A 16,276-nucleotide genomic window follows, 5' to 3' on the forward strand; every position below is an offset into this window, starting at 1 on the left:
TTGATAAGTTTGTAAGAGAAAGTGTGTAAGAGTCATCCCTATTTTTTAGTCTTTGGCCCTCTATTACTTATGACTTTGTCCACATTTATTGCTGTAAGAGTTTAATGCTTATGAATACAGTACTATAAAATAGAGCATACATCTCGCAACTGTAAAAGGAAAGTATGCATGCTGTACTCTGTGAGAACACAGAACACTACGGTAGTAGAAAGTACTCAGCAGTTGTAGATTCAAACACCTCAATTGCCAAATGAACAAATGCTGCTATGTTTTCATCATTATTGCACTGTAACTGAAGACATATCTAGCAGTGACAGAAATGGCCTGATGGAAAATGTAATTAGTAGAATTGGAGCCTGCATATGGGTAATATATGCGTACATCAAGGATTGCTGGCTGAAAATGTAATTAGTAGAATTGGAGCCTGCATATGGGTAATATATGAGTACGTCAAGGATTGCTGGCTGAAATCTGTACTATAGTGTGCATCTATTATCAACTGGGTATTCAGAAACATTAAAAAAAGTTTGTTTACAGTTTGTACTATTTATAGTAAAGGCAACATAATAGAGAGAAATAATTGTATCACTCTTTGTAATTCTCACTATCTCTAAACTTGACATCCATGGGCTCTTGATGTACCCCCTCTCCCCAGCTATGGTGTTCACCCCCCTCTTGTGTCCTTCACCATCCCTGTGTCCCATCTTGTATGTCCTGTTTGCCATTGCTTCCTCACCTACCCACCTTACCTTACCATACATAGCTAGGTACCTACACCAACATTCCTCTCTCTCTGCCAAAAAGGAAAAAAAGGGCACCTGTTCCAAAAAATATCATCCCTTACATAGATCTCCATTTCAAACCAGTGTCTTTATGACACTCTTGATTTGGTCCTGTTGGCTATACAACATGATTGTGCTGTGATTGCCTATCTCTCTGGAGGTGACAATCTGAATTCAGATAACATTTTTCATATGTTTTCAGGTTTTGCTGTTACAGAAATGGATAGCTATGGTTCTTTACTACACCCTTCCTGCATATTCCTGCCCTCCTTTCCCTTTGTTTTCCCCCATGTTTGCTCTGAATTTCACCCCTTTCCTGTCTTCCTTATTTATTTTCTTTAGAGAATCTGTACAAGATGACGGGCTATGGTGCACATTGCACAAGAAAGCAAGATTATGGGAAAAACAATTACAACTACTATATAAACTGAATTTGAAACCACTATCATTTTCCACAACAATGATGACACATATTCATAGGTATTCCAATTTATAATATTTCTTTACACTTAAAAGCATGTGGAACTGTTGCATACACCTGTATTTGAACCCAGTACCATCTGAACCAAAACAAGGTTGGATGAATGCATTACCAGATGGTGCTACAGAATCAGTGGAGCAGCAGGTGTGTTTTACACACTGAATGGAAACTTTACTGCTGTTGCATACACTTTCTACTTAATTGAATCTTTGACTGCAGGTAGTAATTGACTCCAGCCAGTGATAGGTTACTTTCTTTGGCCACATATAACTGGTTCCAAATAAAGCTATAAGTAATACTATTCACTACTATTCTCATTTCTGTTATTTATTAACATTTTTATTTTCCTTGCTTAATGAGGCTGCGCAATGCACAGCATATTCCACACATGCTTTATAAAATAAATGGGGATTGGGCACTAAGGCTTTATAGAAAATTAATGTCTATTGTGCAATGACGTTTCATATACAGCTAATGTTGAAACTGATATTGGGGATATAAGAAGCAATCACTGTAGAGTACAAAGTGTAAATATAAACATAAAATGTGATAGTTAATACTGATTATAGAAAATACACCTGCTAAAGAACCGACTAGGAGTCCAGATGGGTTAATGCATTGTTGTTGGAGGCAGATGGTACTGGGTTCAAAATGGGGTGTAGGCATGAATTTTACAAGTGTGTATGCTATATGTACATAGATTTACAGATACTACTGCCTTATATGACTGCTTATTGATGGTGCACATCATGCAATGATTCTTTAAAGAAAAGAAATGAGGAAGATAGAAAAGTGATGAAATGGGGAGCAAGCAGGGGGAAAACAAAGTGAAATGAGAGCAGAAATGTGCAGGAAGGGTGTAGGAAAGAACCTTAGCTATCCATTTCTTCAACAGTAAAAACTGATCAGATGTATACAATATTAGCTGAATTTGGACTGTCACCTCCAGAGACAGAGGTGACAACAACATAATCATGTTGTATAGCCATTTGGGACCAAATCAACTGTGTCAAGTAGACACATCTGTGAAATGGACAGATATGTATGGGATGAATTTTTTTTGGGGGGACAGATGTCCTTATTCTGGATGAGAGGGGAATGCTGGGGAAGGGACATAGGCATGTCTGGGGCAGACAAGTTGGTATGGTGAGGAAGCAATTTATGACAGACAAGATTCAGTGATGGTGAAGGACACAAGATGGGGTGAACACTACGGCTGGGGTGAGGGTGGGTAAATTGAGGTCTCATTGACATCAGGACAGGTGACAGTGGGAATCAAGTCCTCATCCAGTGGACTGTCACCACTGTCCCCTCACTGCACCAGTGGCTCTAGTGCCCAATGTGTGTGTCTTCAATGGGTACTCTGTACCAAGATGGAGGGCAGGCACAATCCTATGTAACATGCCTGGCAACTCATGCCTGGTGATAAATGAATCCCCTCCACCACTGCACCCAAAAGGAATCAAAGGCTATCCACTGGAGCAGAAGTACCTGAGGGCCCAGGTAGTGCAGGAAGCACAGAGGGGTGCTGCCAGGCTGCAGCCCAAACATTCTGGGCCTCAGGGCTGTAGCTGATGGAGTGAGACTACGAAGATCACAGGGGACCTGCCTACCCTGCAGTGCTGTAATAATAAAAAAAATAAACATAGAATTATAAAATAAAAAATGAAAAAAAATTAGACACATAAAAAATAGGTGAACAAAGAAGAACAAAAATTAAACATATTAATAAAAATAAAAAAAAAAACAAATGATATAACAACAAATACAAGCAAAATTATTTATTTATTTAATTAATTTTATTTGTTGACTGGGAGTGTCCGACTGGACGTAGGTCCATTTGCAGCGGAGGCCAGGTGAGAAAAGCTCCACAGTTAAAATAAACAGACAGTAGTTACATTGGATTACATAGCAATTAACAATTTACATAGCAATTACTTACAACATATTTACAGATGAAGAACATAGTACATCAGTAGACAACTAGAATCTTTATCTGTGAAGTACATAACAGACATTAACAAATGTTAAAATAAGAAGTTCCTGCTGTATAAGTACTAGACTTATGAGCATCTGAGCTTGCTATAATCAAGGTAGTTAGTGGAGTGGAAAGAAAGGTAGTGGTTGGATGGGGTGGGTGATATTAGAGTGGGAGTTGCAAGGGCATAGCCAGCATGTTTTTAGGTGCGCTTTTAGTAAAGTTTTGAAGTGGGTAAATGATGGTATGGAGGTAATTGTGGGTGGGAGGGAGTTCCATAATTTGGCTATGGTGCAAGAGAATAGTGCTTCACCAGCAGAATTATTGGCTTTAGTGATCTGCAAGTGATTTTTGTTGCTGGATCTTAGTGGTCTGGTGGTGTGATAGGGTTGGAGTAGATTCTAGAAGGATGGGACATTTAGTGGATGGTTTACTAGTTTGTGGGCAAGTGAGAGTTGATACCATTGAAGTAGGTGAGGGAGTTCAAGCCAGCCCAGTTCAGTGAGAGACAGTGGTGACTACGGTAGGATGCCCCTGTGGCGAATTTGGCAATTTTGTTGTAGCAGGTCTCTAGCTTGTTTAGATCGCATTGCCTTAGGTTGGTATATATTGGAGAGGCATAAAGTAGGGTGGAGATAAGGTGGGAATTTGCTATTGAAATCTTTGCTGCTTTGGTGAGAAGATGCTTATTTCTGTATAATGCTCCTAGTTTTTTTGTGGACTTTTTTTATGGTCATGGATATGTGAATGTCAAATTTCAATTTATTGTCTATTTCCACTCCTAGCAATTTGGTGTGTTCAGTTGGGTATATAGTGGTGTTGTCTTTTGCTGTGATGTTAAAGTGAGAGTTGTTTTGAGTATGTTTGATGGGTTGCAAGACGAGTAGTTTAGTTTTGTTTGGGTTCAGTATTAATTGGGCATCAGATAACCAAGTTTCAACAGAGGAAAAGGCTTCCTGTGTGACTTTTTGGAGTTTGGGTAGGGACTGGGCTGAGCAGATGATGGTCGAGTCATCTGCGTATTGTATGAGTGTGCCATGTGTAGTGGCAGAGGCTAGATTATTCGTGAACACAGAGAAGAGTAGGGGTCCAAGGATGGATCCTTGGGGAACCCCTATGGAGACAGGTAGTTGGGGAGATATGTCATTCTGCCATACAATGGATTGTTGGAGGTCAGACAAGTAACTCTGAAACCAGTTGGTGACTGATTGAGAGAAGGATAGGTTATTGAGGACAGAGAAGAGTTGTTTGTGTGGGACCATGTTGAATGCTTTAGATAGGTCTAGGAAAGTAGCAGAGGAGAGATAGCCATTGTTTGTATGCTGAAGGATAGTGTTATTTAAGGAGAGTAAGGCAGTGGTGGTGCTATGGTTTGGTCAGAAACCATGCTGAGTATTGGAAAGGAGGTTGTAAGGAGGTAGTCTGAGACCTGAGAATGTATTCATCTCTCTAGTATTTTGGAGAGTGGAGAGAGAATAGCTATGGGACGGTAATTGGTTAGTTCTGTCGAGGGTCCGGCTTTGTGGAGGGGAATTATATGTGATACTTTCCACAGTGTGGGAACAGAACTTTCTGACAGAGATCGGTTAATCAAGATGGATACTGGGTAGGCCAGAGCATCAGCTGTGATTTGTAGGTATTCACTTGGGAGGTTGTCTGCTGCTAATTTGGTGGGTTTAAGTTTAGTTAAGATTTTTTTTATGTTGGAGGTAGGTACAGGAGAAAAGAGAAGGCTGTGGGAGATTAGTAGATGAAGGTGTGGGATGGAGGGGAAGCAGGTTGTGTTGTTTAGCTAGTGATAGTATGGTTTGTGTGAAGTGTGTGTTGAATGAGGTAGCAATATTTTCTGAGGAGTGAGGGATGTTAGGAGGAGGGGTACTGACTATACCTTGGTGGAAGATGGAGTTTTTGGAGGACCAGAATTGTTTGGGGCTGTGTTCAGAGGAGTCTAGGGCAGACTGGTAGTATTGGAATTTGTCCTGTTTTATTAGCTTTTTGACTCTATTGCGTAGTTCTAGGAATTTCTGTCTAGTTGAGGGGGTGTTGGTTTTGCGTCAGTGCTCCCAGGCTTTATCCCTGTTTTTCATTTCTGACTTAGTGGTTTTCTGTAGCCACGGGGAGGATTGTGCTTTGATTCTGGAAAGTCTTATGGTGACATGGTAATTAAGGATGCTCAGGAAGATAGTATTAAAAAATTCAACTGCGTCATCAAGACTGAGGTACTTTAGAGGATGCCAGTTACATTCTCTGAGGGATGAGATGAATGTGAGTGGGTTAAAGTTTATTTTTTTACGTATCTGACAGTAGAAGACAGGTTTAGCTTGGTATAGGTATTTTTCAGTAGGAATATTGGGGAGTGATCACTGAGGCTATCTGATAAGCAGCCTGTTATATATGACTGGGGGCTCTTACTGACTAGTATCCAATCCAGGGTAGTGTGCTTGCTGGAGTTTTTATTTATCCTGGTTGGCGACTGGACTAGTTGGGTGAAGCCATGAAGGTTTACATGATGGGTTGGATGGTTGCCAGAACAGGATTGCCAGTCAGTATTGAAATCACCTAAAATGATAGTTTCTTGGGGGAGATGGTGGGTAGACCAGCTGAGGAGGTTTTCTAGTGGAGGGATGTTTTGGCCAGGTGGGAAGTAGCATCCAATTATGTTAATGGTTTTGTTTTGGTTTATTTTGAGGTTGGTATATATTATTTCTTCATTGCCTATTTGTGGAGCTGATGATTTTAAGATCTGGATGTTTAGATGCTGTTTAAATATTATAGCTACACCACCTCCTTTCTTGTTTAGCTGGTCTACTCTTAGTATGCCATAACCTGTAGGGAGTATTTGCTCACTGGTAATGTGAGGTTTTAGCCAGGTTTCTGTCAGGATGACTATATCTGGGGAGTACAAGTCTATGGTGGCATGGAGTTCATGGACTTTGTTGGATATACTTCTAATATTTAGGCTTAGTAGAAGGAAGTCATTTGGCTTTCTATTGGCTGTAATATGGGAGAAATTGTGGTTTCTAGTCTGATTATGAGGATTGGGGTTGGAGATGGTAGGGCCAGGGTTGAGGTGGATATCTCCACTTAGGGCTAATTTTGATATGCATGAGGTTATTAGTTTTCTCAGTTTTTGAATGAAAAATAAGAAATAATAAATTAAAACAAAGAAATACATATACATAACAACAACAAAATTAAAACAAATTAAACAATCAAAATGAAGAAAATGGGTGGGGGATAGAAAAAAAAGAAAAGCATTACTAAACTTCATAGTTAATATACAAACGTTTTCTACAATTATTTCACTTGATTCTGTTATGTTTTAATTTTGAAACTACCAATGCCTAAAAATGTCTTTATTACTTTTAAGACTACTCAGTTACTAACAGATGGAGACTGTAGCACTGATCAGAATGCAGTCAGCAATCATTAATGTGTGCATATATTGCACATATACAGGCTTACACTTAACAGCAGGCCAGTCATGCCAGAAGTATTGAGGTCTAAAAGTAACTTGTTATAATGACGATTAGCTAACAGTATTGCGTATATAATGCGGCAAAAGTAACACTGTTGTATGCACTAGTGTATATTTGGGAAGTGTGTTTTTTGAACCCACAACCACTGACTACTGTAATACTGTACTTTTAGTTTGGACCCCACACCAATGCATGCATACTGTCCTTTTACACTTTATACATGCCTGCTCCCTGTTATTTGAGAATGTGAAACAACTTTGTGCCATAGAGTAAGCCATGCATACTTTTTTTCACAGCAGAGATATGCATGCTCAGTTTTATACAACTATCTGAAATAACAAGTGGTCTGGCTTTTAACAGTTAAAGCTACAATAACAGTACTTTTTATACATACATACCACACGGTTCCCTCATCTTTGCCAAGCGCACTCCATGAGACCTCACATTTGAGGCCCTTTCTTCAGTAACCGTGGAAAAGAAAAACAAAACAGAATGCCATTATGAATACCAGTCTTGGCTATATTCAGCTATAACTTTTACAATTGGTCAATGCATTTTATACTTGCACATCTGTGGAGTGTTCAGTGCTCTGCTTTCCCTGATCCACTGATCAAGGGTATCGCACTTCCTCCTACTGAGGTCATCATAATGATGATAACACTGCTCACCAGTGCATGAAATACCTGTCACGGTGGTCAAAGCCCTAGCCAAACTAGTCCAGACCTCAGACTTATATCAATAACCTGAGTAGTCCCTCTGCAGTAGGCATGGGTCATGCCCCACAACTAGGAGCCCAACAAAGAAGTTAGACTCTTGAACACCCCAACACTGTGCTTGAAAGTGCACGTAATCTCCAACACCAGCCGTGTCTCCTAAAGTTCAAGCTTAATGTCTGATGAACATTTCCCACCATTCACACTTTAAATATATGTTTTCCCACCAATTGCATGTATTGCGCTTACTGAGAGTGCACACTGTCTGTTTTTTGCTACATGAAAAAGTTGTGTGCTACTTACCATTGTGCAAACATGGTAAGCCAGGGTGCATCTGTTTGCACAATGGTAAGCGATGCGCAGCACTGGGCAATAAGAAAAAAGTAATGCAATTCCAAGGATATTTGATATTCAGCTGCTAATGTACCTCTGTTATTTATATGGGATTGCAGAAATATACTTGCATGAACATAGTTCACATTATACCACACTCATACTTTTTATAATATATGCACAATACCCATATAAATGAATAGGTAAAAATAACTGACACAATATTAGTGTCTCAGCCCTCATACATGTAAATATTAATATCAGCTACACTATGTGAGGAGTTATGAGTGAGAATAGATATGATGTGACATGGAAAAACATTAAAATTGTATGGCATATGCGGTTTTCTAACCCAGGACTATGTGTACAGTAGTCCTAAACTTACAGCTCTTGCTACAAGAAGGTTGAGATAACACTTGTCTATGTTGCGGTTCATTTGTATAATCCTCAATGTCAGCACAGTAAAAGAAAAGTTTGCTCACCCTGTACTAGAGCGCAGAACCATTTGCACAGCAGACCTAGTCTTACCACCTATTGCCAGCACCTTACGGAGATCCAAGACATTATTAATTCTTATTCTTGTTCTTGATCTGTGATTGTAGATCAAGAACAAGAATAAGACTTAATAAAGTCTTGGATCTCTGTAAGGTGCAGGCTGTCTTTATTTTATGTTTCCTGAATGTTCGGCCTTTGCACCTGCCATCCATGTGAAGCTATGTGTTTGATTTGTTGTGCTTACCACCTATTGCCACAGGATTAGTTACATGACACCCCCTATATTAGCATTCATTGTTAACTTGATGATGATACTGCAGTTCAGCCTCCCTTACCAGGTTTGCGCAATGCCCAGAAGTATTAATTTTTAATTTTGGCTTTCTGGATCATGTCTGATAAATGGGTGGCCCAGTCATGCAAATGAGCTAAGCATCACGCAAACATGTGAAAAACAGAAAATATAATAACTGCAGAATGGGCAAATGAGCTAAGCATTGCACAAATGTGAAAAAAGAGAGAGAAATGAAAAACAATAAAATATAAGAAATTAATAAATGCAGAATGACATATCTATGGCAGGGTCTCTTTTATGATTTTTCTCTATTTAAATGTGTTTGGGCCCCTGACAAATTTTGAACAAGGGAAAGCAATTGCCGTCATACCTCTCAACTGTATAGATTTTCTCAGAATGTCCAGATTTGTGCTTCATATTTTTGGTCTGTTTCTCATTAAATTTGTGTTTTTTGGCAAATCGTTGGCAAATCAATGGAGATTGAATTCAAAAAATAATGACACACATTTGAGATTTAGATTTCATGCCCTTCAGAATATTCATGCTACTGCAAAACCTGTTATTCTATCAATGTTTTAAGTTTGTAAGAGCAGTATTTAGAAATTTCCCATATTTTTGGGCCTTTGTACCCTCATTATTTATGGCTTTGTTCAGATTTCTTACTGTAAGAGGTTGAGAGGTCTGACTGCCATGCTGCAGACAGCACCCTTACATGGAAATGCTGTCCGGATTCCTGAAGAGGTTTCACGGCCATAAAAACACAGTTGCGTACTGCAAAGCCTTGTTCAAGTGCACTGCACTTCGTTGATATGCATTGCATGCCTCTGCCAAAGACACACCTTTTTGTACGCAGCAACACTCTGTATAGGGTCTACATGAATGCCACTCAGAGTTTATTGAATCCTGCAGGGTATATGTCAGCAGTCAGTATGCTGTTCAGAAAGCAGTGAAGAGAAATAAATGTGAAGTAATAGATATAAGTCCAAAACATAATGCTACTTCTGTATACTTTTCTGTTAAAATAAAGGGATACGAGAAACTGTATTTGGAAAAAAATCCAGAAGTTTCCATAGCTATATCATTTAACTTACCAAACAAATGGTCAAGTTACCCTAAACAGTGAAGTAAATACAATGGGGTACTCTGATTATTATAACTAAGGAAAAATTATAAAAGCCGTGTTACCCTGAGGCAGAACAGAGAGAGAGAGAAAGAGTTATGTTTCACAGGAGATCATTTTCAGTGGCATTGCATCTCGTAACTAAATCATTCACCCTTCTCAGTTAGAGTAAGAGGCAAAAACTGTTTTACATAATTAGATTTCTACTATTGTTCACATATCAGTGCAAGCATTTTATTAGTTTATTTACTCCTTGATCTGCTTTAAACCTATTGTTTTTGTGCATGCCACTCTCCTATTGTCTTGATCAGTGACATGACCAACCTGACTTGAACTTTGCCACTAGTTTTGACTAGTAAAACAGTCCCTTAATATATGGAAAATAAACTTTTTGCACATATTTTACACATTAGAGTGCACTAGAGATGATTTTAAACATTATTTTGCAGTATTGTAATTTCACATTTGAAACTGACCTAAGTAGTTCCCCTCCATGGTGAAAGAAGGGGCTACTGTTACTGCTGTTTCTGGCTTCTATTACTATTGTTAAATACCAGTACAGACTTTTTATTGGCCTGTGTACTCTTTTGCTGCACTTTAAACTTGTCATGTTTCTGGATGTTGACACTCTGTTGTGTTAGCCTATGATAAACCTGCCTTGCACTCTACAACAGGATTTTTAATGGAAAAAACTGCATTAAAACATCGGGGAAGTAACTTTTACTGCATATTTATTTATTTTTATGTATTTACTGGGAAAGTCAGATTTGGAACAAAGCCAATTTTTACTGGATGCCTGGGGAGAAATGCTCCAGATGCTTGTCCTTGAAATGTGGGAGGAAACCGGAGCAAACCCACACGAACGCAGGGAGGATATGCAGACTCTGCACAGTAGGCACTCCAGCTGAGAATCCAACCAGAGAATCTCTTGCTGTGAGGCAACAACGCTACTGCTGCACTACTATGCTGTCCAATATACATGTATAGTTTTATATCTAGATCCCCCAGTGAAAGAAGAGGCTACTGTTACTGTTATTTCTGACTTGTATTTTTATTGGTTATATAACAATGCTAACTTTTTTGCCTGCGTGCTCTCTTGGTCAGCTTTAATCTTCCTGTGTTTGCAAATGACACTGCTTTATTGTGATGGGCTGCAACATGACAACATGACTAACCCTTCTTGAGCTCTGCTACCAAATTTAATTGGAAAACTATGCACATCATCTAAGAAGTACTGCACTTAGCAAAGCTGCTTTGCAGAATGTGCACCAGAGTAACAAGTACAGTATACACTAGAAAGAAGTCATCTTGAGAACTGCAGTATTCCTCCCAAAACATCTGGATGACATCTAGTGACCACCTGTATCTGACTCTGCAAGTGATGGCAGTTTTTGAAACCTTCTGTCAGCTAGCAACATTAGATTATATTTGGTAGCTATTGCTATGTGTGGTGTATATCTCAAGTCTGGCTGCTTGATTATGATCCTGCTGTACTGAAGTCTGTCTGTGATAGGATTATCCTGTCCTGCTATATCATATACTTGCTGTGGCTGATTGTTTAGTGCCCTGCTATATTGTAGCCTCGTAGAGATACTATTGCATACTTTCCTGAATTGTTTCTACCACAGATCACCATATTTATCACTGTGGTGTCCAAGCTTACTGTAAATGTCTTGGGTACTGTGTTACACATGCCTGTTGCATTTTATACCATTCCACCTATAGTGTTATTCATATCTTAAAATCTTAGGGTATTCTGTGAATCACATTAAGTATCATGTGAGATTTGGAGACAGTCACTTTTGTGATATACAGAAGTTGCAAGATTTTGCACTATCCTATAACTGTTTTCACTGTCCCTGTATGCATCATATAGTTAATGCACTGGTTATATTATACTGTGTTATACAGTTTTTGCACTACATGCACTGTCTCACTGTCCCTTTATATATATCATACATCCCGCCTCATAAACCAACCAATAACCACCAAATCACAAAGCATATATAACATTTGCCTTTATAGATCAACTGTGAGTCTTTGGTTTGTCTTCTCCATCTTTTGCCAGTCTTGTAAATGGCCACATTCTCAGTGAAAACCATTTTGCAATTGCCATGGAATGAGTCCATGTCTGAAACATGTAAATGCATATTACAACAAGAGCCAGCTCTCTCATATAAGCCAGTTATCTATATGCAACTAAAAGATTATTATAAAACCTTCCTGTGCTAAAGTGCTCAAAAAATCATTTCCAAAAACCACAAAAAAGCCTATGTATGGTACTGTAGGTATACACTGCAGCCAACCCTCAGCAGAACACTGTCAGTACTTACAAGGTGACTCCAGGCCAGAGCTGCCTGTACTCCAGTCCAGGATTATGTGTGCTTCACCTGCTACCACAGTATGGCACTTCCCTGATATTGTCTAAGGCATTTGCCGGCTGTTTGCTGACCTTAATATGTGAGTCATACCTCACAACTGTACAGAGCTTCACAGACTGTCCAGAATTTTGCCTCATATTTTTGGTCTAGTTTACATAACATTCTGGTTTATTGGCAAATTAGTGGCATATCATTGAATACTGAAGTTAATAAATAATGACAGACATTTGAGTTTCAGACTCCATATACACCAGGAAATTCATGATAATGCAAGACCTGTTATTCTATCAACATTCTATATTTGTAAGAGCAATATTTAAAACTTGTCCCTGTTGAGGCAAGGTAGGTGGATGACCGGCAACCAGCCTATCCTAAAGTGATATGGTGATGGAGGTACAGAAATAAGTATAGGTTAGTTATGAATAAAAATAGTTAGCAATAACAGCATGCTAGAACAGTGGAAATAACCCAATTGCATGTCAATGCATATTATGTGCAATACATGGCAGAACAGTCAGTATGTTAACAGCATGCCAGTAACAGTTTCAGCATAATGACAACAGAATAGGTAATGCAACAAGATATGTTAATATGCAACCATAAAAATACATAACAATAATAATGCACATGCCCAAAATACAGGTAATTGAACACCATATGTGAATAGTAAACCATAAGCAATAGATAACAGTGACAAAGAAATGAAGATAATGGGTGGAGAGACAGACAGAGAGAGAAACAGTCAATTAGTACCATTATAGACTATTTACTTGACAATAGTACTACTATCTACTCTACAGGTCTGTTTTTTCTTTATGTGTACCAGTCCCCTATAGCTGCTGTAGCATGTACATACCTCTCAAGCTATTCACATGGGACTGTATGGGCCAGGCAGTAACAACTATGGTTACTGAACTACACAGAACACTTGCACATCAGGTGGACCTATATAACTACCAAGGTGTACTGTGGGCTGCTGTAGTGATACTTTGCAATTTAGATAATCATTCCAATGGTAATCCTGACACAGACGGATTACACAATAGTAATTACATTACATGACAATGCGACACTTAAGAGACATGTATGTGTACAGAACAGAAACTAAACAACTATCATGCCTTGCTTGGCAGGCATGGCAATAGAACCCAATAGCAGTGACTACAGAGAACAACTGCATGAAATGTATGAATTGGCTGCAGCAACTTTGAAAATACACTGCAGGCATACAGCCATACCAAGATTGCACATGTTATTTATTTCATTTTATTTGATTATTATTATATTTATTTACTGAATGTTATGCTATTTTTTTACATTCTTGGTAATGATTTTAACAGTCTGTGACATCTAAACACACAATTATTTACTCATAATATGGGCTACCTTACCCATTTACCTATAGTTTCTGTGGGGAAGGAATCTGTAAACATTACATGAAAGATACAGTAATATTTAGCGCTACATAGCAATGGATTCAAACCCTGGTCTGTGTGTGGCAAAATGTACTACAGACAGAGCATTTAATAAACTGAGCTATTGAGCCACTGCTGACTACTGACTAACTGAAATTTGCCTAGAGCTCACATAGAACCAATATATGATCTGGTAGTACTACTACAGTTGCATACTAGACTGCAGTGACAGTAGAACACACATGCATGAAGTACAAGCATGAGAGATAGTAGGTAATCTGTGCATTAGTATATGGAATGCAGGTGTACACAATATATTGTTACTGGTTTGAAATATCTGTGAAGTCAACAAACAATATCAGCTTATGGAGTGGGCTACCTCAGCCATATACCTTGCTTACCTGCTGTTTGTGGCTGAATAAGCATCATGGGGACAATATTGGCCTAGAAACAGCCTTGAATGGTACTGTATGTGTTAAATAAGACATTCAGCTACCATTATATTTGCATGCTATACCTATTACAGTGTTATACCTGACTACAGCACCTTCCCTTACAGTCTGAATGCATACAGTTGTAATGCAATGGTTGAATCAAGACAAACCTGATGCACACAATTTACCTTGGTGCTATTGGTAGTGGTTCATGTGTTATTGCAGAACAGTTGGCATTATTAATTTCTTGACAAACAGCTCTAATTCCACACTTATTGCACTACAGACTTTATTGTGTATACTTTCATGCAGTTTATGGTACTGTTTTGAGTTTTTATTGAACAACAATTATTATTCAGGTCTTGCAATGCAGCTTTACTTAAACAGTTATTGCACTACAGATTGTCATATATACTTTAATACAGGTAATGCTATTGTTTCATTTTATTTTGAAAAACTTTATTTTCTTTTATAACATACAAAATTTTCTGAAAGATAACCATAGTACTTCATGCATTGCTGGTAAACATTGCGGTTTCAAATATCACAACAAAACCAATATACAATTTTGTACAAAAGTGCCATTCAGTCACCTTATAATCTTTTCACATTATGCTTACATTATTATAGTCTCTTCTCAAGACTGATCACATGTAGTATTAGTTATAGAACCCTGATCTTCATTTGGAGTGTCAGTGTGTTTTTTTTAAGTTTGTCTAGGCTAAGATTATATTAAATATTTTCTCCCAGATTTCTAATTTACTATCTCTTTTAATTCCTTTATCAATTACCAATTTATGAGCTAACAAATGCTTAATGGCCATCTTTTTAAAATCTCCCCATGCGATTGTCAGACAGTCCAGCCATTTGGATGCTATGTATAGTTTCATAAGTAAGAATAGCATTATAACTATGTTTGTTTGGCTCTTGGTTATATTCATGGGGGGAATGTAAAGTAGTGTGAATTCCCAAGTCAGTGTTGCTTTTTCATATCCTATCTTTTGTAGCTGGATTTTTAGGGAGTTCCATAATTTGTACACACATTTGCAGCTCCAAAAACATAAATTAAATCTGCCTTCTGATCCTTACAGTCTGGGCAGTTTGGTAAATTTATGAAGTACTGCAGGGGTAAGGTATGCATTGTTATTACTCATGAGTTGTGTGTATATTCATTTCTTTAGAGGATTGTTTTAGAGATTAGTTCAATAGCATGGCTCATTTGCTGATCAGTGATGTATGGGTTTATTTTTAGCCAGTATTTAGAGAAGAGTAGGTTATTTTGATATTTAATCTCATTTATCATTTTTATATGTGTTAGGTAGCATTTTTTCTCTGGATAACAATGTTTTCCGATTCACAGATGTCTATACCTACAATACTTAGATTAGTATTTTGTAGGTATCTAGAACATAGGTCTTTAATTTGTCTCAGGATGATTGTGTATGATTTTGGTAGGTTAAGCTCAGTCCATAATTCTGTAACTGAGCAGTTATGATAGGGGTAGAGATCCCGGATTCTCTTATCTTTTAGTAAAGGAAAATTAAGATTTATCATTGTACTATTAAATTTTAAGTTTGGGTTTTTATGAATAGGTTATAGAATTTCCATTGCTGACCACAGGTTTAGGGAAGTAAAAAGATTTTGTACGATGATGATAAAGTGTTTTAGGGGGTCAGTGATCTTGTAAGCTAATATTTCTTTTTTACTTAGGAAGCAGAGTGCTCTAGGGTTAATATTTAATGTTTTGATATAGTTGCGATATACTGCTAACCATACTGGTATCCATGTGTTGGATGCTGGGTTGTGTTCTGCTATTTCTATTATTCTGCTACAGTTGATAATGTTGTAGTATAGTTTCAAGTCTGATAAGTTTAGTCCCCCTTTTAGTTTCAGTAGGTATAGTTTTTGATATGAGATTCAGTTTTTTTAGGTGCCCAGATAAATTTAGCTAGGAATGTGTGTAGCTAATTGAATAATTTATGTACTATTACTTGTGAGATCATAAATGCATATATTACTCTAGGCAGTATATTTACTTTAATTATAGATACCTTGGACAGGAAGGATAACTTAAGGTTATTCCATCTATTGCAATCTTGCATTATGTTTTGCCGTTTATTCAGAATGTTGTCTTGATAGAATTCTCTTTTGTTTTGGAAGAATGTGATTCCAAGATATTTCATTGATTGTTTTATCTTAATTGTATCTAAGAGTGGGAATAATGATATTAATTTGAGGGGACGTAGAGGAAAAATGCTACTTTTGCTTAAATTAAGCTTGTAGTTAGATGTACTATAGCATTTTTCAATAGCTTTTAGTAATTTGGTTATGTCAGAGCTTGGGGTAGTAAAGTAGATGTTTAAATCATCGGTG

Source organism: Protopterus annectens, chromosome 4.part1, assembly GCF_019279795.1.
Source record: "Protopterus annectens isolate FY-2018-M chromosome 4.part1, PAN1.0, whole genome shotgun sequence".
Lineage (NCBI taxonomy): Eukaryota > Metazoa > Chordata > Ceratodontiformes > Protopteridae > Protopterus > Protopterus annectens.